General features: G+C 44.6%; 2 non-coding genes and 2 pseudogenes across 2 annotated transcripts; all 4 read right to left on the bottom strand.

Annotated features, from left to right (window-relative positions):
• Positions 1-16,171: 16,171 nt before the first annotated feature.
• LOC131707439 (U6 spliceosomal RNA) lies at positions 16,172-16,278 on the bottom strand. The gene has a single exon (XR_009311171.1). It is a non-coding gene; the product is annotated as a U6 spliceosomal RNA (small nuclear RNA).
• A 993-nt stretch (positions 16,279-17,271) lies between these two features.
• Positions 17,272-17,336, bottom strand: LOC131707382 (U6 spliceosomal RNA; annotated as a pseudogene).
• Positions 17,337-21,362: 4,026 nt separating this feature from the next.
• On the bottom strand, positions 21,363-21,469 carry LOC131707440 (U6 spliceosomal RNA). The gene has a single exon (XR_009311173.1). It is a non-coding gene; the product is annotated as a U6 spliceosomal RNA (small nuclear RNA).
• A 999-nt stretch (positions 21,470-22,468) lies between these two features.
• Positions 22,469-22,533, bottom strand: LOC131707384 (U6 spliceosomal RNA; annotated as a pseudogene).
• Positions 22,534-25,491: the final 2,958 nt, after the last annotated feature.

Consider the following 25,491-nt stretch of genomic DNA (forward strand, 5'->3'; position numbering starts at 1 on the left):
AACACCACTTTCCTATAGCAGACTGGCACCAGGAGTTGTTCTACTACCTCCTCCCCAATGCACGTTACCCTGTACAACAGGTCATTCTTGACAATAAAACAATCACCATCCCCTTTGGTTTTTCCCTCTATTGGTACCCCATTTACCTCAACTACATTTTTCCAGGCATTGACCAGAGCAGGGTCATTTGTCTGTTCCCTTCCAAACTGCGAGTCTGGCACCCTCCACTCTTCTAATACAGCCTGTTCTGGTTCTCCCATGGTAATGTGTGTACTACCTGTTTCATCTATTATCTCCTGAGAGTTACACTGAGTACTCACCCCTTTTCCAACCCTTTTTGAACTCTCCCCTACTAGTACACTTTCCTGAATTGTAGCCAGAGCTCTCCATTCACGCTTGGAAGCCCTTTTCTCCTTCCGAGTTTTTCTGACTTTAACATTATCTACAAACAAGTCAGAGTCTGTAAATGGAAACAATTGCTCCAGACACTCTGTTGGCTCAATTTCACCAACTTTCCTTTGGTCAGTAGGGGGTGCCAATTTCCCCTGTACTTGAAGCAAGTTATGAAAACCTGGGTAATCTCTGCCCAATATCACCTCGTGTGGGAGCTTTGGTAAGACCCCCACTCGAACACTACTTTCAACCCCATTAAAGCTCAGATTCACCTGACAGGTAGGATAGAAATTAGTATCACCGTGGATACAAGTGATACCAGTCCTGAGACCCTGATCCAATTGGCTGCACTTCACAATTTTTTGTTCAATAAGGGTAATAGCACTGCCTGAATCTGCAAGAGCCTGGGCTGGTTTCCCATTTACACTCACAGGGAGCATGAACTGATGACCTCCTATAGCAGCACCCACAACACTGGTTACCCCACAATACTTATAATCCAACACATTGCATTCCATAGGTGTCTGTTCATTTGGGCACTGTACAGCAATATGGCCATACTCATTGCAACGATAACACTTATAATTCTGGTACTGGTTCACATTTTGACCACTATTCAAACCTTGCATCACCCCTCTTTCCCCCAGTCCCTTCACGGTTCTCAACCGCTCTTCAGCAACCCCTCCCCTCAGTTCGATCTTACCAGAGTTCTGGCCGGGGCGCTGTTTCAGAGGAGGTGTCCGCCAATTGCTCCTGGGGGACGTTGCTGATGGGGTTCGTGCCAGTTCCTCTGAGGCGATCTGTCGCTCCACCAAGGCCACAAAGTCATCAAGGGAGGATGGGTCACCTTGTCCTACCCACTTCTTGAAGGACCCGGGTAAGGCTCTTAAAAACCGGTCCATTACAAGGATTTCCACAACTCTGCTAGCTGAGTTAACCTCCGGCTGTAACCAGCGCTTGGCCAAATGTACCAAATCAAACATTTGCGAGCGGGAGGCTCGCTCCTGGCTATAGGTCCACGCATGGAACCGCTGTGCTCTGACGGCGGCTGTCACTCCTGCCCTCGCCAAAATCTCTGCCTTGAGTTGGTCGTAATCCTCACCAGCGGGGGTGCCCAAGTCAAAGTACGCTTTCTGAGCATCACCAATCAGAAATGGTGCCAGACTTCCAGCCCATTGGTTTTTTGGCCAACCTTCTCTGGCAGCGATCCTTTCAAATGCCAGAAGGTACGCTTCCACATCATCTTGCTGGGTCATTTTGGACAACAGGTGACTGGGTCTTATGGGGTTGCTCAAGGGTCGGCCACCCTCAGCTGCAGGTAGTTGTTGTGTCATGTCTTGACGCTCCTCCTGTGCTCTTACCAGCTGGGCCAACAACTGTTGCTGCTGCTGCTGTAATGCCAGGGTAGCCGCTTGCTGCACCGCCATCTGTTCCTGGTGTCTTTTTTCTTGCGCAGCTACTTGGGCAGCAATTTGTCGGTTGGTGTCCTGCTGCGCAGCGGTAACTTGCAGAAGTGCTTTTACCACGTCTTCCATAATTTTTTTTTTTTTTTTTTTTTTTTTTTTTTTTAACTAGTCCTCCACACCTGTAGGGGCGTTCACATCCCACTTCTGACACCAAGTTGTGATGACGTGACCCCAAGGACTAGTAAACCACAGGTAGGAGACTCGAGTTGCCGTTCAACAACACTCTTGGTGTTCTTTATTTATTTATTTTAATTCACTCTTAACTTAACCTTTATAAGGAGGCCCTGTCTAACCACGGGACAGCTATCTGTTACCCATAACAAAAAAACAAATATTAAACTTAATTTCTTTAACAACGTGTTTTGTGATCTTTTGTTTTTCCTCTCCAGATTCCACACACATGTGCCCTTCTTCCATCCACCTCTCCCAGACGGGTTGAACCTCTCCCTTTTTAAAGGGCTTATCATTAAGTCCAGCTGCCAACAATAAATCAATTAACTGGGCCATCAAGCCAAGACCTCTAGTGGTTGTACAGTGTATTCACAGGGCATAAAGCCCTTTCCATCCTCAAGCTTATATAGTGCCCTTGAATGACTTTATTACAGCATATATGTTTGTTTTTATTTTTCCTGCAGGTGCTTCTTCCTGAAGCATGGAAGCAGTCGCTGCCCAAGGAGCAGCACGAGTGGATCGCCAGGGCACTGTTTATCAGGAACAGGATTGGGAAGCTGGAGCTGACCTCGGACCTGCATCTGTGGTGGTTCCCTCCCCAGCCCCGGCTGATCCACAATCAGCCTCCAGCATCGCCAGGCCCCTTCTTCTGCCGGCCTCTGTTTCTCTGGATGCCCTACCGCATGTGGGCATTCAAGCTGACGTGCACCCAGCCCCAGTGCCTCGGCCACAAGCTGACTGGCGCCGGGCTGTACAAGACCGTCTGGAGGGTCTTGAGCATTGACGGTTGGTACGACATTGCCACGGAGTACCTGGAGTGCCGTCAGTGCAAGAAGAAGGTGGCTGGCTGGTCCGGTCATGTGCTGAATCAGCTGGATCCAGCTCATCGGAGCCTCTTCCCGGCGATTCTCACGTACCGGTAAGTGTAAAGTGTTTTTTTTATTTTTTATTTTTTCATTAAAAAAAAAAGAAAACATTTAGTTACTTCTGTTAAATGATGCACATTTAATAACCGCGTCTTGCAGGCTGTCTTGCGACATGAGGGTGCTGAGGCTGATGCGGGAGCGCACTCTGGGAAACAGTGCCACCCAGCTGTACAATACGCTGTGCGAACAGCACAGCGAGGCCTGGATGCAGCGGTCCCTGCAGTACCTCGCCGAGTTCGAGCCCTTCCTGGCCCAGGGCATTGTGCAGCCCAACATCATCGCACCCCCTCCCATGCTGCCGGTGCCCAGACCTCGATGGCTGCTGAGAGTGTACAGCTACGACGTCCTCTCGCGGCTTGAAGAGGTCAAGGCCAGGGTCACCTCCATGTTCGGGTCCATCCTGAAAATTGACTCGACCAAGAAGGTAAAAATGATTTGTTAACCCCAGCATATTTATATAGAACATTTGCACACCAAATTATTGTTTTAAAAAAAAAAAAAAAAAAAAAAAACACTAAATTCTGTTGATTTTGTATGTGTTTTCAGGTGACAAAGAAGCTCGTGGGTGCTGCTGCCGGCACGGCTGCCTGGTCTACCAACATAGGGAACGAGTTTGGGCAGGTCCTCATGTCCGTGCTGACCTCGCACGAGGGTGAGGGCCTGCTTCCCATGGCTAGCGGGCTGATGCAGCGGTACCAGAAAGCCGGCGAGGCTCCCCCTAAGCTCCTCCACGTGGACCGCGACTGCTGCTCCCTCGGCGGGGTGTCGAAGGCTGCTGCCATGTTCCCGGAGTGGGACCAGCTGGTCGTCCGGCTTGACATGTGGCACCTGATGTGCCGGTTCGCAGCAGGCTGCACCACGGAGAGCCACCAGCTGTACGGCACCTTCATGGGGCGGCTGTCTGCCTCCATCTTTAAGTGGGCCGAGGAGGACGTTGCCCTGCTGATGGAGGCCAAGCGGTCGGAGCTTGAGGGGAAGCGGCGGGTGTTCGGCCTGACGGACGCCGAGGTCTCGCGCCGCATCTCCAAGAAGGAGCTGGCTCTCCACTGTCTCCGCCGGACTCGGGGAGCGGAGGAGACGGCACAGCTCTTGGAGGAGCTGATTGAGACCTTCGACGGCGAGAAGGGTCTGGACACGATGGGCATCCCACTGCTGGACCACGACCGCATCCAGGCCATCTGGCTGGTGCAGAGACGTCACCTCCACTGCATCCAGGACCCCCCAGGTGTACAGCTGTACACCAAGATCGGGCAGCTCAAGAAGGGAGGCGTGACACTGCTGGTCTACCGCTGCGCGCGCGGGTCGACTTCCTTGGAGTCTTTCCATCTCCACCTCAACCGCTTCATCCCAGGTAAATAACCAATATTGACGCGTACTGTATGTTTTGGGAAGCTGTGTCCTGCTGGAGGGGCTGGTGAGGTGGAATGAGGACCACGCCGCAGCTGCAGTGGAGGGACCAAGACAGATCCTGCACAGCTACAGTGGCTCCCTGCAGCACGCCCTCAACAGATTGAGCCAGAAACTTCTTGGCTGCAGTCTGGTTGAGGATTTCACGAAGCCTGGCGAGTATACAGGTATGTACCAGCGTTTACTTGTCAACTGCTTGTAACTGTGACTATGAAAACAATAAAGCTGCTTACACTTTTTTTTTTTTTTTCTTTCCAGGCGAGCTCATCGGAGTTGAGTACCTGTACTCGCAGACAGGCAGCGTGCTGCAGGCCGTCGACTTGGATCCGGACGAGGCTGCAGATGAGGATCTGGACGTTGAGGATGAGGGGTTTGAGGATGACGTGGACGACGAGGTCGAGGACCCCACCATCACTGGCCTCGTTCACCCGCTGGCAGTGCCATCTGCGCCCCAAGTCTCAGTCGCTATACAGTTTGAGGTTAAAGGCTGAAAGAAAAACGCACATAATCTACACAACTACCACAAACAAGTGACTGTGTTTTTGTTGAAACGTTAAACTGTATGTCATGCATTTGCTGTGTTTTAGGCACAACAAACGGCAGAAGGGGCAGGAGCACGCTGTCCTTCAACAGGGGGTGGTACCCCCTTGCGCCAGCGCAGTGGACCCAGAGCCTCAACCGCAGCCGTGCCCGCTGCTACAGGAGGGCATGACATACGGACACCAGCCGTATGTATTTCCATGCCCCCAAAACACTGCGGGTCAGGCAAAGCAGCGGAAACACCCTGGGGCCACGGTGCAGACCGCAGTCCTGGGCCCCTCGGCCACCCCTGCACCACATCCCACTTCATCTCCTTCCACCTCTTCAGCTGCTGCTGCTGCTGCTGCTGCTGCTGCTGCTGCTGCTGCTGCTGCTCCCGTGCCCAGGACCACCAGCTGGCGACACAAGAAGAGGGCAGAGGAGGAGGAGAGGGGCTCCAACACCGGGAAGAGAAAGTATGAGCGGAAGAGAGCAGAGAACTTGTGTTCTCTCTGCGGACAGCCAAAGCAGAAGGAGTTCGGCCACAGCCGCTTTGGCAACATTGCCTTCTGCTCTGCTTCCTCGGGCAAAACTGTGGAGCAGTGGTTGGCTGAAATGCGTGCCAAGAAGAAATAAGTCCTTCTCTCCCCCCCCTTTTTTATTTTCTCACAGTTTTTACAGTTTCTAATTATTGTAAATTATTCATAATTATTTTAAGAATTATTTTTTTGTCTCACAACTGCAACTTGCCTTGGCTCGGGAGAGATGAAGGCAAGCACTCCCTTTTTTTAAAATTATTTTTTATGGTGGTTCATTGTTTCTTTTTTCTGTTTTGTGTTCTAATGTACCCCATCAAACCTATATAGCATTTCATTCAGCACAAGTTGGACTTTCCTCTGGTCAAAGCCCCTACGTGTAAAGCTGATTGCAATATTGAACCACAAGTTAATGTAAACACTACAATGCATATATTATAATCTGTTTTGTTCCAGTTTAACCTGTTTTGTTTGCTATGTTGAAAGCTGTATTGTTGAATTTGTCTTTCAATGTAATTAAATATTTCTAGTATGGTATTCATATTTCACTGTTTAAAAAGTATCGGTATCTCTGGACAATGCTTTTCTCATAAACACCTGCACTGAACATTGAAATAAAAGTTGTATACCTATTGCACGAGATATGCCTTTAATTTCCATTCATGCAATGTAACAGAACAATGTCCTGTAGTAAATTGTATGTAATTGCCTGGTGTGGATTTAATGCATTTTTCATCTGTGGTTTGATCTTTTTTTTTTGTACACATGTTAATATTTATAAATAAAATACATTCTTATTTTTAAGTGCATTGTATTGCTTCATTTCATGCTCTTTTAAAATGCCTGTAATAGAAAGGAATTAGCAATACATAGTATTTGATTTAAAAAAAAATCTTCTCTGGGGGGTTTCCTTACTGTTGACATCATTAATATATCATCATCATTATTATTAGTTCTATTTAAGGCCTAGTAGGCCGGACTACACCGACTGCCCAGTGGCAGCCGGTGCAATGGCCGCACAACGGCGGCTGGAGAAAAAATTCAATTTAGCACCCCTAAAATAGGGGTGCCAACAAAAACTAGGCCTTAACTAATGAAAGAAAGAACCGGTAAAAATGTCTGTAAATTAAATTTGTAAAACGAAAGGGGAGGTGGTACAGAGCACGCCCCCTAGAGCCCACTGGTCGACAAAAGTGGCCATGTCGCCAGCAGACTCCGCGTGGGCGTGTTCTAACTGAATCCGGGATCGGGTAAGTGCCCTGAACATGGCCCCACAGTCAAAGAGACCCTCCCCGATCATCTTACGCTTCCTGGTCTTGTAGATGGCGAGTCTAGCAAGAGCTAGGAGCAGATTCACGAGGAGGTCTCTTTTTTTAGTGGAGCCACGGACAGGGTGCCCGAAAATAAGGAGGGTGGGTGAAAAGTGCAGCCAGAACTGCAGCAACAGATTCCTCAGCAGCAGGAAAAACGGCTGCAGCCTGGCGCAAAGAAAATAAATGTGACTTACCGACTCGGACTGACCGCAGAAAGGGCATGTGGCGTCCGAGTCGGTAAAGTGACGCAAGATCTCTCCTGATGCGAGCGCTCCGTGCAGGACCCTCCATCCCAAGTCCCCAGCTCCCCTGGAGACCAGCGGGGAGTACAGGGCCTCCCACTGGGGACCGACGCCCTCCGGGGGTCGGAGGGTCTCCCACCAAGCGGTGTCTCGGCGGGAGACGAGGGCGAGGAAGTGGAGGGTGTGGAGCGTCATCGCGTACAGGGTCCTCCTCGACGCCGATTGTAGGGGCGTCGAGGAGAACTGCGAGATCCTGCTCAGGTTGTTCTCGAGGGGAGGCCGGGGGGGGCCCGCGCCTTGGGTTAGATCAGCAGGACCGGAGAGCCGGGGGTAGCGGGGGGATGGAAGATGGCTCCCCGGTCCTGATAACTCCCTCGAGATACCTGACAGAGTCTGGGTGCAACGCTGCTTTGCACTCCCGGATCACGCGGCCGGCGGTCCTGATGGTCGCCCGAGCTGCCCTGGCGACGAGCGACTCGGGGGTCAGCCACTCCGACCGCTCGCAATCCAGGAGATCCCAGACTCTGGTCACCTTGGCCGAGATCAGTGCGCGCCGCACAGAGGGGGACTCCAGTGCCTGCGCACCCAGGTGGGGGTTGTGCAGCAGGGGCTCCAGCAGGAGTACCTCGCCCTCGGTCGGAACGGCGTCTCGGCCGACGTTAAACATGCTCCGGGTCCTGAGCAGGTCCTGGTAAAAGACCGGCAGCTCGGGGAGACGGATTCCCGGAGGTCGATCCAAAAGAGCTGCCGGTCGTAGCCCAGGTCGTGCAGCTGGCGCAACAGGAGGGACGCCAGCGTGCACCACTGCGGGGCCGGGTCTGCGTACAGGAATCTCTGCAGGGTCTGAAGGCGGAAGGTGTGCACCTGGCTCTTTATGCACACCAACCCTTGCCCTCCCTCGGCCAGAGGGAGGCTCAGAACCGCCGCAGAGACCCAGTGCTTTCCGGCCCAGAAGAAGTCTGGACCCTGGACACAAACTCAGGGGGCGGGCTCAGGACGGTGAGTCGATGCCAAAGCATCGACGCCACCAATTGGTTAATCACTAAAGCCCGTCCCCTGAAGGAAAGCAGTTTCAGCAGACCCGACCATGACCTCAGCCTAGCAGCCACTTTGTCCTCCAACTCCACCCAGTTGGCTGCGACCGAGGTCTCCGCGGGGCTCAGGTGGACTCCCAGATATTTAAAACTGTCCGCGCTCCACTTGAACTGCTGGAGCGCGACAGGGAGGGAGTCCACCTGCCAGGGACCTACCAGTATCCCGGAGCACTTGTTCCAGTTGATACTGGCAGAGGAAACGGCAGAGTAGACGCTCTGGCAGCTCCGCATCCTCTCCAGGTCAACCGGGTCGGAGGCCACCAGGAGCACGTCGTCGGCGTAGGCCGACAGGACCACCCTCGTGTCCGACGTGCAGAGCGCCAACCCCGTGAGCCTCCTGCGAAGGAGGCAGAGGAAGGGCTCGATGCACAGCGCGTACAGTTGACCAGACAGAGGGCAGCCCTGACGCACTCCTCTCCCAAACGCGAGGGGCGCAGTCAGGGACCAGTTGACCTTCACGAGGCACTCGGCAGAGGCGTACAGCATCCGGAACAGGCCGACGAAGCGCGGCCCGAATCCGAATGCTCGCAGGGTTCCGAAGAGATACTCGTGATCCACCCGGTCGAACGCCTTCTCCTGATCCAGCGACAGGAAGGCGACCGACCGACCGGTACTCCTGCAGTAGTGCAGGAGGTCCCGAACCAGAAAGATGTTATCGAAAATCGTCCGGTTCGGGACCGTGTAGGACTGGTCGGGGTGGATCACGTCTGCCAGCACGGACTTGAGCCTCAGGGAGGCGGCATTGGCCACAATTTTATAGTCCGTGCATAGCAGCGAGACTGGGCGCCAGTTCTTTAGGCAGCGGAGATCCCCTTTCTTGGGCAGGAGCGCGATCACCGCCCGCCTCATCGAAAGGGGCATCTCCCCGGTCTCGTAGGCTTCCGCCAGGACCCGCGCAAAGGCGGGCCCCAGCAAGGACGGAGCGTACGCGTTCACCAGGTGAATGGTAGCATCCCCGTCCCGGATCCGGTGGTGCAACATACGGCCTGGCACGACGTTGACCACATTGAGCACCGTGGGAACAAAGGACCCGGAGAAGAGCGTCGCCACCCCACAAGATGACTCGGTGAGGTGGCTGAACGACACTCTCCCCCCCCACTCCAGCAGCCAGTTGGCCTCGGCCTGCGGGGTGGAGTGGGTTTCCTGCAGGAAGCACACAGAGTAACCCCCCTTTTTCAGAAAGGAGATTACCTGGGCCCTGCGGAAATGGTCCTTGCATCCGTTGACGTTCACGGTCCCGATGCGATACATGTTCCTCTGTCAGGTGTAGTTGGCGATGCTCACGGGAGATCCTGAGATCTCCCGAAGTTCACCAACTAGTCGTGAAATTTTCGGGCACGAATGTGCACGCTCGTGCCCGAAGTCTTGCTGGCGTGGCTGGCCCTGAGGAAGGATCTCACAGAGTTTGACTTTGCGGAGCCCTGGACCGCCTCGGGGGGTGGTTCCTTCTCCCCCTCCGTGGCAGCACAAGGGCCGGAGCTCTCATCGCCGGCAGAGGGGGGACGCCCTGCCTGCCCTTCCCCCACTCTGCACACAGCAGAGATGGGGGATTTTTTCAAAACAAAACAATTTTTGCTCCAGGGTCACAAACCCACCAAGTGTGCCTTGGACCCCCTCCCCACTCACCTCTTTCAAGCTGCTGCTCCTGCTCTACTCCCCTTCATCTCCTCCCTCCTCAACACCTCTCTACTTTCTGGTATCTTCCCCTCTGCCTTCAAAAAAGCCTATATCACTCCCCTCCTCAAAAAACCTACCCTCGACCCCACCTCCCTCCAGAGCTACCATCCTGTCTCCCTCCTACCTTTCCTCTCCAAAACCCTCGAGCGGACTGTACACCGCCAGCTCTCTGCTTTCCTGTCCAACCACTCTCTGCTTGACCCTCTCCAATCTGGCTTCCGCTCTGCTCACTCCACTGAAACCGCCCTCCTGTCTGTCACCAACTCACTTAAATGTGCCCGAGCTGCCTCTCTCTCCTCTGTCCTAATTCTCCTCGACCTCTCTGCTGCCTTTGACACTGTTGATCACTCTATTCTACTATCATCTCTTGCTGACCTGGGGATCTCTGGCACTGCTCTGGCCTGGTTCTCCTCCTACCTCTCCAACCGCACTTACCAGGTAACCTGGCGTGGAGCAACCTCCACACCTCACCCTCTCTTAACTGGAGTCCCCCAAGGGTCAGTCTTGGGTCCTCTCCTGTTCTCTCTCTACACCCGCTCCCTGGGCCCCCTCATCGCATCCTATGGTTTCTCATACCATTTCTATGCTGATGATGCTCAGATTTTCCTCTCCTTCCCCACCTCTGACTCCACCATCTCCTCCCGTATCTCTACATGTCTGTCTGCTATTTCCTCCTGGATGCACTCGCATCACCTCAAACTCAACCTCTCTAAATCTGACCTCCTTTTCTTTCCCTCCTCCTCCCCTCCTCTGATCTCTCTATCTCTGTTCCTCTGGAATCTACCACACTCTCTCCCTCTTCCTCCGCTAAGAACCTTGGAGTCACCCTGGACCCCTGCCTCTCTTATTCCCAGCACATCTCCACTCTGGCACGCACTTGCCGATTCTTCCTGAGCAACATCCGAAGAATCCGACCCTTCCTCACCAACTATGCTACCCAGCTCCTGGTCCAGGCCCTGGTACTCTCCCGCCTAGACTACTGCAACTCCCTCCTGGCTGGCCTCCCTGTGTCCGCCACCCGTCCGCTCCAGAACTCTGCTACCCGCCTGGTGTTCTCTCTGCCTCGCTTCGCCCACGCTACTCCACTACTCCGCTCGCTCCACTGGCTCCCGATCTCCGCTCGCATCCAGTTCAAGACTCTTGTACTAGCCTACAGATGCCTTGACCAGACTGCACCCAGCTACCTCCAGACCCTCATCTCTCCCTACACCCCGACTCGACCTCTCCGCTCCGCCTGCACTAGAAGACTAGCTCTACCACCGCTACGCTCCCCTGCCTCCAAAGCCCGCTCCTTCTCCACCCTTGCTCCGCAGTGGTGGAATGACCTTCCTACAGATGTCAGGAATGCCCAGTCCCTGACCACATTCCGGTGCCTCCTTAAGACTCACCTCTTCAAAGAGCACCTATAGAACTCCTCTGTTTGTATCCTGGGACACTCTCACCCTTCATGTAAATGTGCTTTATTTTGCTCTTATCAGACCACTATTTTACTGCATTTAATCCTGTACTTCAGAATACTGTAATCTGCCAAGTTTTTAACCTGTAGTACTTTGTATTTAATCACATCCTGATGTAACTATCACTATTTAATCATATCCTGATGTAACTAAAAGTTATTGTATTTCTTGCTCTTATTGTATTACTTGTATTGTAACGCTTGAAATGTTTTGCTTACGATTGTAATTCACCCTGGATAAGGGCGTCTGCTAAGAAATACATAATAATAATAATAATAATAATAATAATAATAATAATAATAATAATAAAAACTAAAAACAGCTATTTACATAAAAATAATTTTCCTAAAAAGACAAAAATAAAAGCTTTAAGGTAAAATTAATGAATTAATAAAAGAGTGTTTTAAAAAAGAAAGAAAATTCAAAGAAAGAAAAATCTCTCCTGCACTTGCTTATGCAGGCAAGTGCAGGGAGAGAAAGGAATAACTAAAAAGTGTTTTTTAATAAAAAATAAAAACACTTAACCAGAATGTTTTTAACTAAAAAGGTGCACTACTACTTTAGAAAAATGAATTTATAAAAAAAAGTTGAAATAACTGTTTTTAATGCGTGCCGGTTTGCGGGGCCACGCAAGGCGTTGGCCCGCGACTCGAAGATTGTGACAGGTCTTTTTTCTTACTATAATGCTAATCTTCTCTGTATCGTACCACTTTTAGTATATGTGCTGCCGTAGCGAACACACGGTGCTTACCTGATACGCGCCTCTATGTACAGCGAGTGGCTAAAGAGCGATTGGTCTTGTGGTGTGTCAAGCATAGTCCAATTGTTTCCAATTGCTCTGCGTATATGCATGGTTGTCCACAATCAACACGCAGAGGGTTACAAACTCTGAGGATATCACATTTGCAGAAAGCGGCTGCACCTTCAAACCGGCTGGGAAAGATATGCAAATACTGACATGTTACCTATGATGTTGACCCCTCCGGATTGGCCAGCATACCAAAAGACTTGCAGGTTGACCAGGGTCGCGTTTCGTATCACAGCGCGGAATGCAACTGACACCTCAGAGCAGGGGGCTTAATACTCAGGGCTAGGGTCAGAGTTAGGGTTTAATAATGACACTCAATGATTATTAGGAATACAGAACTACACAGTTCTTGCAATTATACCTTTAGACACGATGTAGTGGTCATCTAGTTTAAAAACAGTTACAAGAAATAACTGATGAAACTACCTCAGCTGGAGGCCATTCTTCCAGGAACAGGAGTGAATGATGCCAGGTTATACGGTCAGAGGTAATAATATTAATAATAATAATAATAACAGTTTAAACTCACGTTTAATAAAGAAGTGAGCACAGCTATACATCAGAGAGACAGCTGGGAGATATGCAAATACTGACCCGTTACGTAGAAGGTTGACCAGGGTCCCACCCCCTCTGTTGGCGCAGAATGCTACTGCACCTCAGAAGGCGATGGGCTTAATATCCGGGGTTAGTGTTAAGAACATAAGAACGTAAGAAAGTTTACAAACGAGAGGAGGCCATTCAGCCCATCGCATAGTCTTCTTTGTTCAAGACTGAATAGATTCAATTCTTTTAGCCTGTTTGCATACGACATGCCTTTTAAAACCGGGATAGTTCTGGTTGCTCTTCTTTGCACTCTTTCTAGAGCAGCAATATCCTTTTTGTAACGAGGGTCACCAGAACTGAACACAATATTCTAGGTGAGGTCTTACTAATACATTGTAAAGTTTTAACATTACTTCCCTTGATCTAAATCCAACACTTCTCACAATATATCCGAGCATCTTGTTGGCCTTTATTTCTAACTTCCCCACATTGTCTAGATGAAGACATTTCAGAGTCAATATAAACTCCTTTTTCATAGATTCCTTCTTCAATTTCAGTATCTCCCATGTGATATTTATAATGCACATTCTTATTGCCTGCGTGCAGTACTTTACACTTTTCTCTATTAAATGTCATTTGCCATGTGTCTGCCCAGTTCTGAATGCTGTCTAGATCATTTTGAATGACCTTTGCTGCTGCAACAGTGTTTGCCACTCCTATTTTTGTGTCGCCTGCAAATTTAACAAGTTTGCTTACTGTCACAAAATCCGTAGGTTCAGTTTTCTGTACGTATTCTTTTCCATTTAGCTCAGTATACACTCTTATCTCAGGGGAGACGTTAGGAGGACAGAGATGTTACTACTCCTTGTGGGGTATTTTTATTACGCTCTTGACCCGCAATATATCCAGATGACTAATATAGCACCCAAGAAATTGACAGACTTATGTATTTAAAGTTTGCAGAAGATGGACCACCTTACCCTGTATGGGATGAGTGTGGTACTCCATTGTAATTACTTAGGAGTTATATAGGTTTTTCGTCCCATTGGAATACATGGGACGCCTCAATTAAATCCAATCATTAATCTGGTGAGACAGCTCTTATCCCTTTTACGAATAATGGTTTTCAAAAGATCCGGACTAACTTTTCAGAATGAATAGGTGTCATGTACTGAATGAATTCAAAACTTCACATTTGTCCAACTCTATGATCTCATTCCTTGTTTTCCTCCGAGCCCCTCCTTTATCTGAAAAGTTAAGTGAACCAAAGTTCCCAGGATCTTGGTTTATAATATAATATAAAAACACTACTGTTTATATGTGCATGCAAAACACTATTTTTATATGTGTTATATATGAGAGATGTTCTTAATATGTGACATCATCTTCTAATTCATTATATTTTGCTAAATTAAAGGCATGTGTTTCTTTTAACCTCATATTGTTTCATCATTTTGTTAATGAGTCAGTTTTAATTCCATATACCATTGTCTAACAGAGGATTTGACAAAAGATTGTCTCGTGCAGTATTTAAGTCAATTAGTTTCACTAAGTTTAAGTGGTAATAGTTTTCATTAGAATTATTTATCCCTTAAAAGATGCACTAACCAGGCTCTGACCTGTATCTGACTTCTAAATATGCTATTCCAAGCAGTTTTCCAGAGTCTTGTTTTTTCAAGGCCAAAGTCTGTGCAAACACTTTTTTAGATCTATGACCTATCAATGTCTGTTAAGCCATCATTTTTGCATATTATTTCAAGATATATTCTTATCTGTGCTAAACCACTAATTCCATAAACCCTAAATTGCAAATCTACAAGACTTGCAGCTTTGCTAGCGTAGAATGCAATAAGACCCCCTCCTTTCTCTACAGCCTGTTCATCGGGATAAGGAGAGAGGCCCCTTTTAGCAATAGAGCAGTTTCAAAGAACCACATCATAAGGACTCCATCTACCATCATTAGACAATAGTATAGTGGATTAACAACAAGGTACATTATAGTATATTATTACAAACTTAACACAAAAACATAACACAACACCCTTAAAATTCTATAATTCAATGGATATCATAATGTCTAGAGGTCTTGTTGTTCAATAGAAGGATAAATAAACTGTACCACTTTCCCTTTTAATTAAATCGAATACTGCTTCCAGCTTTTAATCTTCTTATTAATACAGTAAAGTCATGAACAAGCAATAATACTTGTCAGTTTAAATAATATGTTTTCTTATTATAGCAAATACTTAAAACATACTATTAATCTTATGAAATCAAATAATTAGTTTTAGTTTCAAATACCATGCTGTCTAAAAAAAGGTTTTAATCATTTATTTTATTAATTTACAATACCTTTGTGTCTAATTACTAGTCTTTGACCATTATAAACTATAAACAGTGTAAATTATCACTGAACCTTTTTAACTATGAATGTGGCATTTCAAGAAAAACTTAATTATTTTACTTCAGTTTAACAGTTGCTGCTAGAATTTATAATATCACTTTATTTCTTTGGTGAATCCCTCTAAGATTTAAATCCAAATACAGGCCAGTATAACTGCATTCAACTCTTATATTTTTTATAATGACTGAACTAGGCTTGACCCTGTTCTTTGTTCATACAAAATCCACCTGAGACAGGTTTTTTCTTAAGACCTTGGCTGTTCAGTTTTAATGTTCATTTATTTGTGGTAAAGAATCTCTTTCTTATCTTGTTTGTAGGTGTGATTAACGTTCACTTTTAGCCGGAATGGTGCTTTTTTATTCCGAGATTACTAAGTACTTAATTAAAAACATGTGTAGACTGACCTATTTCATGGAGCAAGAGAGCCACCTGCTGGCGGTACATGGATACTCCCTCTTTATCCTTCCTTCAAAAAACCTCTAACACTTCATTTTTATGTCAAAGTACATTCCATATTTGAAATCGCCTAGGACATGTCCAGCATATCCATGTGTTCCCAGCAGGATTCAGCTTCTGTACCAGGTTTCGCTCTAGTTGTTTCCACAAGAAGTCCCTTGATCCAATGTTTCTCCAGCACAGGTGTGGATTTCCATGGTCTGACTTCATTCCTATAAGATACTTGGACACGTTTAGCTGTACATATTACTTCTATATATTTCCTTTTGTTCACACCGGGTCATTTTGCAAGGTATGCGCTCCATCCAGAATTCTAAAGGAGGTCAAAACTCACTGTGATTCATATTTTTGGGCACTCAATTACTGTTCTTTTCCACATCATCAGTAGCAAACTTAACATAAATGAATCTGAATCAGTTGATGAACCGTGCACTGTAGCTTACTGAGATCCTCTATGCAAAGGAGTCCAATGTTTTACTACATGGAATAACTAGTTCACTGTCACCTGTGACATTACTATACCAGAATCTAAATCATTAACGTGGATTAGGAATAGCAGAGGTCCTAATACTGATCCCTGTGGTACACCACTGGTTACCTCGCTCCATTTTGAGGGTGCTCCTCTAATCAAATTAGGGTTTGGGTTTGGTTTTGGGCTTGGGTTAGGATTGGGGTTCAGGTTCAGCTTCAATGTTTCGGGTTCTACCAGGGTAGTTATTCCAAGGCAGGTACAGTACTATTCCCAACGACAAAAAAGACCAAAATGTGGAACGCTTCACGAATTTGCGTGTCATCCTTGCGCAGGGGCCATGCTAATCTTCTCTGTATCGTTCCAATTTTAGTATATGTGCTGCCGTAGCGAACACACGGTGCTTACCTGATACGCGCCTCTATGTACAGCGAGTGGCTAAAGAGCGATTGGTGTTGTGGTGTGTCAAGCATAGTCCAATTGTTTCCAATTGCTCTGCGTATATGCATGGTTGTCCACAATCAACACGCAGAGGGTTACAAACTCTGAGGATATCACGTTTGCAGAAAGCGGCTGAATAAAGAAGTCTGCACATCTGCACCTTCAAACCGGCTGGGAAAGATATGCAAATACTGACATGTTACCTATGATGTTGAGCCCTCCGGATTGGCCAGCATACCAAAAGACTTGCAGGTTGACCAGGGTCCCGTTTCGTATCACAGCGCGGAATGCAACTGACACCTCAGAGGAGGGGGCTTAATACTCGGGGCTAGGGTCAGAGTTAGGGTTTAATAATTGCACTCAATGATTATTAGGAATACAGAACTACACAGTTCTTGCAATTATACCTTTAGACACGATGTAGTGGTCATCTAGTTTAAAAACAGTTACAAGAAATAACTGATGAAACTACCTCAGCTGGAGGCCATTCTTCCAGGAACAGGAGTGAAGGATGCCAGGTTATACGGTCAGAGGTAATAATATTATTAATAATAAGAATAACAGTTTAAACTCACGTTTAATAAAGAAGTGAGCACAGCTATACATCAGAGAGACAGCTGGGAGATATGCAAATACTGACCCGTTACATAGAAGGTTGACCAGGGTCCCACCCCCTCTGTTGGTGCAGAATGTTACTGCACCTCAGAAGGAGATAGGCTTAATAGCTGGGGTTAGTGTTAAGAACATAAGAACATAAGAAAGTTTACAAACGAGAGGAGGCCATTCAGCCCATCTTGCTCGATAGGTTGTTAGTAGCTTATTGACCCCAGAATCTCAGCATGCAGCTTCTTGAAGGATCCCCGGGTGTCAGCTTCAAAAACATTACTGGGAAGCTGGTCCAGACCCTCCTATTTTCTGTTCTGAATACCCCTTTATCTAATCTCCATTTGGGGCCATGCTAATCTTCTCTGTATCGTTCCAATTTTAGTATATGTGCTGCCCTAACGAACGCACGGTGCTTAGCTGATGCGCCTCTATGTGCAGCGAGTGGCTAAAGAGCGATTGGTCTTGTGGTGTGTCAAGCATAGTCCAATTGTTTCCATTTGCTCTGCGTATATGCATGGTTGTCCACAATCAACACGCAGAGGGTTACAAACTCTGAGGATATCACGTTTGCAGAAAGCGGCTGAATAAAGAAGTCTGCACATCTGCACCTTCAAACCGGCTGGGAAAGATATGCAAATACTGACATGTTACCTATGATGTTGAGCCCTCCGGATTGGCCAGCATACCAAAAGACTTGCAGGTTGACCAGGGTCCCGTTTCGTATCACAGCATGGAATGCAACTGACACCTCAGAGGAGGGGGCTTAATACTCGGGGCTAGGGTCAGAGTTAGGGTTTAATAATTGCACTCAATGATTATTAGGAATACAGAACTACACAGTTCTTGCAATTATACCTTTAGACACGATGTAGTGGTCATCTAGTTTAAAAACAGTTACAAGAAATAACTGATGAAACTACCTCAGCTGGAGGCCATTCTTCCAGGAACAGGAGTGAAGGATGCCAGGTTATACGGTCAGAGGTAATAATATTATTAATAATAAGAATAACAGTTTAAACTCACGTTTAATAAAGAAGTGAGCACAGCTATACATCAGAGAGACAGCTGGGAGATATGCAAATACTGACCCGTTACGTAGAAGGTTGACCAGGGTCCCACCCCCTCTGTTGGTGCAGAATGTTACTGCACCTCAGAAGGAGATAGGCTTAATAGCCGGGGTTAGTGTTAAGAACATAAGAACATAAGAAAGTTTACAAACGAGAGGAGGCCATTCAGCCCATCTTGCTCGATAGGTTGTTAGTAGTTTATTGACCCCAGAATCTCATCATGCAGCTTCTTGAAGGATCCCCGGGTGTCAGCTTCAAAAACATTACTGGGAAGTGGTCATCTAGTTTAAAAACAGTTACAAGAAATTACTGATGAAACTACCTCAGCTGGAGGCCATTCTTCCAGGAACAGGAGTGAATGATGCCAGGTTATACGGTCAGAGGTAATAATATTAATAATAATAATAAGAATAACAGTTTAAACTCACGTTTAATAAAGAAGTGAGCACAGCTATACATCAGAGAGACAGCTGGGAGATATGCAAATTTAACAAGTTTGCTTACTGTCACAAAATCCGTAGGTTCAGATTTCTGTACGTACTCTGTTCCATTTAGCTCAGTATACACTCTTATCTCAGGGGAGACGTTAGGAGGACAGAGAATTTACTACTCCTTGTGGGGTATTTTTATTACGCTCTTGACCCGCAATATATCCAGATGACTAATATAGCACCCAAGAAATTGACAGACTGATGTATTTAAAGTTTGCAGAAGATGGACCACCTTACCCTGTCTGGGATGAGTGTGGTACTCCATTGTAATTACTTAGGAGTTATATAGGTTTTTCGTCCCATTGGAATACATGGGACGCCTCAATTAAATCCAATCATTAATCTGGTGAGACAGCTCTTATCCCTTTTACGAATAATGGTTTTCAAAAGTTCCGGACTAACTTTTCAGAATGAATAGGTGTCATGTACTGAATGAATTCAAAACTTCACATTTGTCCAACTCTATGATCTCATTCCTTGTTTTCCTCCGAGCCCCTCCTTTATCTGAAAAGTTAAGTGAACCAAAGTTCCCAGGATCTTGGTTTATAATATAATATAAAAACACTACTGTTTATATGTGCATGCAAAACACTATTTTTATATGTGTTATATATGAGAGATGTTCTTAATATGTGACATCATCTTCTAATTCATTATATTTTGCTAAATTAAAGGCATGTGTTTCTTTTAACCTCATATTGTTTCATCATTTTGTTAATGAGTCAGTTTTAATTCCATATACCATTGTCTAACAGAGGATTTGACAAAAGATTGTCTCGTGCAGTATTTAAGTCAATTAGTTTCACTAAGTTTAAGTGGTAATAGTTTTCATTAGAATTATTTATCCCTTAAAAGATGCACTAACCAGGCTCTGACCTGTATCTGACTTCTAAATATGCTATTCCAAGCAGTTTTCCAGAGTCTTGTTTTTTCAAGGCCAAAGTCTGTGCAAACACTTTTTTAGATCTATGACCTATCAATGTCTGTTAAGCCATCATTTTTGCATATTATTTCAAGATATATTCTTATCTGTGCTAAACCACTAATTCCATAAACCCTAAATTGCAAATCTACAAGACTTGCAGCTTTGCTAGCGTAGAATGCAATAAGACCCCCTCCTTTCTCTACAGCCTGTTCATCGGGATAAGGAGAGAGGCCCCTTTTAGCAATAGAGCAGTTTCAAAGAACCACATTATAAGGACTCCATCTACCATCATTAGACAATAGTATAGTGGATTAACAACAAGGTACATTATAGTATATTATTACAAACTTAACACAAAAACATAACACAACACCCTTAAAATTCTATAATTCAATGGATATCATAATGTCTAGAGGTCTTGTTGTTCAATAGAAGGAGAAATAAACTGTACCACTTTCCCTTTTAATTAAATCGAATACTGCTTCCAGCTTTTAATCTTCTTATTAATACAGTAAAGTCATGAACAAGCAATAATACTTGTCAGTTTAAATAATATGTTTTCTTATTATAGCAAATACTTAAAACATACTATTAATCTTATGAAATCAAATAATTAGTTTTAGTTTCAAATACCATGCTGTCTAAAAAAAGGTTTTAATCATTTATTTTATTAATTTACAATACCTTTGTGTCTAATTACTAGTCTTTGACCATTATAAACTATAAACAGTGTAAATTATCACTGAACCTTTTTAACTATGAATGTGGCATTTCAAGAAAAACTTAATTATTTTACTTCAGTTTAACAGTTGCTGCTAGAATTTATAATATCACTTTATTTCTTTGGTGAATCCCTCTAAGATTTAAATCCAAATACAGGCCAGTATAACTGCATTCAACTCTTATATTTTTTATAATGACTGAACTAGGCTTGACCCTGTTCTTTGTTCATACAAAATCCAGCTGAGACAGGTTTTTTCTTAAGACCTTGGCTGTTCAGTTTTAATGTTCATTTATTTGTGGTAAAGAATCTCTTTCTTATCTTGTTTGTAGGTGTGATTAACGTTCACTTTTAGCCGGAATGGTGCTTTTTTATTCCGAGATTACTAAGTACTTAATTAAAAACATGTGTAGACTGACCTATTTCATGGAGCAAGAGAGCCACCTGCTGGCGGTACATGGATACTCCCTCTTTATCCTTCCTTCAAAAAACCTCTAACACTTCATTTTTATGTCAAAGTACATTCCATATTTGAAATCGCCTAGGACATGTCCAGCATATCCATGTGTTCCCAGCAGGATTCAGCTTCTGTACCAGGTTTCGCTCTAGTTGTTTCCACAAGAAGTCCCTTGATCCAATGTTTCTCCAGCACAGGTGTGGATTTCCATGGTCTGACTTCATTCCTATAAGATACTTGGACACGTTTAGCTGTACATATTACTTCTATATATTTCCTTTTGTTCACACCGGGTCATTTTGCAAGGTATGCGCTCCATCCAGAATTCTAAAGGAGGTCAAAACTCACTGTGATTCATATTTTTGGGCACTCAATTACTGTTCTTTTCCACATCATCAGTAGCAAACTTAACATAAATGAATCTGAATCAGTTGATGAACCGTGCACTGTAGCTTACTGAGATCCTCCATGCAAAGGAGTCCAATGTTTTACTACATGGAATAACTAGTTCACTGTCACCTGTGACATTACTATACCAGAATCTAAATCATTAACGTGGATTAGGAATAGCAGAGGTCCTAATACTGATCCCTGTGGTACACCACTGGTTACCTCGCTCCATTTTGAGGGTGCTCCTCTAATCAAATTAGGGTTTGGGTTTGGTTTTGGGCTTGGGTTAGGATTGGGGTTCAGGTTCAGCTTCAATGTTTCGGGTTCTACCAGGGTAGTTATTCCAAGGCAGGTACAGTACTATTCCCAACGACAAAAAAGACCAAAATGTGGAACGCTTCACGAATTTGCGTGTCATCCTTGCGCAGGGGCCATGCTAATCTTCTCTGTATCGTTCCAATTTTAGTATATGTGCTGCCGTAGCGAACACACGGTGCTTACCTGATACGCGCCTCTATGTACAGCGAGTGGCTAAAGAGCGATTGGTCTTGTGGTGTGTCAAGCATAGTCCAATTGTTTCCAATTGCTCTGCGTATATGCATGGTTGTCCACAATCAACACGCAGAGGGTTACAAACTCTGAGGATATCACGTTTGCAGAAAGCGGCTGAATAAAGAAGTCTGCACATCTGCACCTTCAAACCGGCTGGGAAAGATATGCAAATACTGACATGTTACCTATGATGTTGAGCCCTCCGGATTGGCCAGCATACCAAAAGACTTGCAGGTTGACCAGGGTCCCGTTTCGTATCACAGCGCGGAATGCAACTGACACCTCAGAGGAGGGGGCTTAATACTCGGGGCTAGGGTCAGAGTTAGGGTTTAATAATTGCACTCAATGATTATTAGGAATACAGAACTACACAGTTCTTGCAATTATACCTTTAGACACGATGTAGTGGTCATCTAGTTTAAAAACAGTTACAAGAAATAACTGATGAAACTACCTCAGCTGGAGGCCATTCTTCCAGGAACAGGAGTGAAGGATGCCAGGTTATACGGTCAGAGGTAATAATATTAATAATAATAATAATAATAATAACAGTTTAAACTCACGTTTAATAAAGAAGTGAGCACAGCTATACATCAGAGAGACAGCTGGGAGATATGCAAATACTGACCCGTTACGTAGAAGGTTGACCAGGGTCCCACCCCCTCTGTTGGTGCAGAATGTTACTGCACCTCAGAAGGAGATAGGCTTAATAGCCGGGGTTAGTGTTAAGAACATAAGAACATAAGAAAGTTTACAAACGAGAGGAGGCCATTCAGCCCATCTTGCTCGATAGGTTGTTAGTAGCTTATTGACCCCAGAATCTCATCATGCAGCTTCTTGAAGGATCCCCGGGTGTCAGCTTCAAAAACATTACTGGGAAGCTGGTCCAGACCCTCCTATTTTCTGTTGTGAATACCCCTTTATCTAATCTCCATTTGGGGCCATGCTAATCTTCTCTGTATCGTTCCAATTTTAGTATATGTGCTGCCCTAACGAACGCACGGTGCTTAGCTGATGCGCCTCTAAGTGCAGCGAGTGGCTAAAGAGCGATTGGTCTTGTGGTGTGTCAAGCATAGTCCAATTGTTTCCATTTGCTCTGCGTATATGCATGGTTGTCCACAATCAACACGCAGAGGGTTACAAACTCTGAGGATATCACGTTTGCAGAAAGTGGCTGAATAAAGAAGTCTGCACATCTGCACCTTCAAACCGGCTGGGAAAGATATGCAAATACTGACATGTTACCTATGATGTTGAGCCCTCCGGATTGGCCAGCATACCAAAAGACTTGCAGGTTGACCAGGGTCCCGTTTCGTATCACAGCGCGGAATGCAACTGACACCTCAGAGGAGGGGGCTTAATACTCGGGGCTAGGGTCAGAGTTAGGGTTTAATAATTGCACTCAATGATTATTAGGAATACAGAACTACACAGTTCTTGCAATTATACCTTTAGACACGATGTAGTGGTCATCTAGTTTAAAAACAGTTACAAGAAATAACTGATGAAACTACCTCAGCTGGAGGCCATTCTTCCAGGAACAGGAGTGAAGGATGCCAGGTTATACGGTCAGAGGTAATAATATTATTAATAATAAGAATAACAGTTTAAAGTCACGTTTAATAAAGAAGTGAGCACAGCTATACATCAGAGAGACAGCTGGGAGATATGCAAATTTAACAAGTTTGCTTACTGTCACAAAATCCGTAGGTTCAGATTTCTGTACGTACTCTGTTCCATTTAGCTCAGTATACACTCTTATCTCAGGGGAGACGTTAGGAGGACAGAGATGTTACTGCTCCTTGTGGGGTATTTTTATTACGCTCTTGACCCGCAATATATCCAGATGACTAATATAGCACCCAAGAAATTGACAGACTTATGTATTTAAAGTTTGCAGAAGATGGACCACCTTACCCTGTCTGGGATGAGTGTGGTACTCCATTGTAATTACTTAGGAGTTATATAGGTTTTTCGTCCCATTGGAATACATGGGACGCCTCAATTAAATCCAATCATTAATCTGGTGAGACAGCTCTTATCCCTTTTATGAATAATGGTTTTCAAAAGTTCCGGAATAACTTTTCAGAATGAATAGGTGTCATGTACTGAATGAATTCAAAACTTCACATTTGTCCAACTCTATGATCTCATTCCTTGTTTTCCTCCGAGCCCCTCCTTTATCTGAAAAGTTAAGTGAACCAAAGTTCCCAGGAACTTGGTTTATAATATAATATAAAAACACTACTGTTTATATGTGCATGCAAAACACTATTTTTATATGTGTTATATATGAGAGATGTTCTTAATATGTGACATCATCTTCTAATTCATTATATTTTGCTAAATTAAAGGCATGTGTTTCTTTTAACCTCATATTGTTTCATCATTTTGTTAATGAGTCAGTTTTAATTCCATATACCATTGTCTAACAGAGGATTTGACAAAAGATTGTCTCGTGCAGTATTTAAGTCAATTAGTTTCACTAAGTTTAAGTGGTAATAGTTTTCATTAGAATTATTTATCCCTTAAAAGATGCACTAACCAGGCTCTGACCTGTATCTGACTTCTAAATATGCTATTCCAAGCAGTTTTCCAGAGTCTTGTTTTTTCAAGGCCAAAGTCTGTGCAAACACTTTTTTAGATCTATGACCTATCAATGTCTGTTAAGCCATCATTTTTGCATATTATTTCAAGATATATTCTTATCTGTGCTAAACCACTAATTCCATAAACCCTAAATTGCAAATCTACAAGACTTGCAGCTTTGCTAGCGTAGAATGCAATAAGACCCCCTCCTTTCTCTACAGCCTGTTCATCGGGATAAGGAGAGAGGCCCCTTTTAGCAATAGAGCAGTTTCAAAGAACCACATTATAAGGACTCCATCTACCATCATTAGACAATAGTATAGTGGATTAACAACAAGGTACATTATAGTATATTATTACAAACTTAACACAAAAACATAACACAACACCCTTAAAATTCTATAATTCAATGGATATCATAATGTCTAGAGGTCTTGTTGTTCAATAGAAGGAGAAATAAACTGTACCACTTTCCCTTTTAATTAAATCGAATACTGCTTCCAGCTTTTAATCTTCTTATTAATACAGTAAAGTCATGAACAAGCAATAATACTTGTCAGTTTAAATAATATGTTTTCTTATTATAGCAAATACTTAAAACATACTATTAATCTTATGAAATCAAATAATTAGTTTTAGTTTCAAATACCATGCTGTCTAAAAAAAGGTTTTAATCATTTATTTTATTAATTTACAATACCTTTGTGTCTAATTACTAGTCTTTGACCATTATAAACTATAAACAGTGTAAATTATCACTGAACCTTTTTAACTATGAATGTGGCATTTCAAGAAAAACTTAATTATTTTACTTCAGTTTAACAGTTGCTGCTAGAATTTATAATATCACTTTATTTCTTTGGTGAATCCCTCTAAGATTTAAATCCAAATACAGGCCAGTATAACTGCAATCAACTCTTATATTTTTTATAATGACTGAACTAGGCTTGACCCTGTTCTTTGTTCATACAAAATCCAGCTGAGACAGGTTTTTTCTTAAGACCTTGGCTGTTCAGTTTTAATGTTCATTTATTTGTGGTAAAGAATCTCTTTCTTATCTTGTTTGTAGGTGTGATTAACGTTCACTTTTAGCCGGAATGGTGCTTTTTTATTCCGAGATTACTAAGTACTTAATTAAAAACATGTGTAGACTGACCTATTTCATGGAGCAAGAGAGCCACCTGCTGGCGGTACATGGATACTCCCTCTTTATCCTTCCTTCAAAAAACCTCTAACACTTCATTTTTATGTCAAAGTACATTCCATATTTGAAATCGCCTAGGACATGTCCAGCATATCCATGTGTTCCCAGCAGGATTCAGCTTCTGTACCAGGTTTCGCTCTAGTTGTTTCCACAAGAAGTCCCTTGAT

Source organism: Acipenser ruthenus, chromosome 39 (genome assembly GCF_902713425.1).
Source record: "Acipenser ruthenus chromosome 39, fAciRut3.2 maternal haplotype, whole genome shotgun sequence".
Taxonomy (NCBI): domain Eukaryota; kingdom Metazoa; phylum Chordata; class Actinopteri; order Acipenseriformes; family Acipenseridae; genus Acipenser; species Acipenser ruthenus.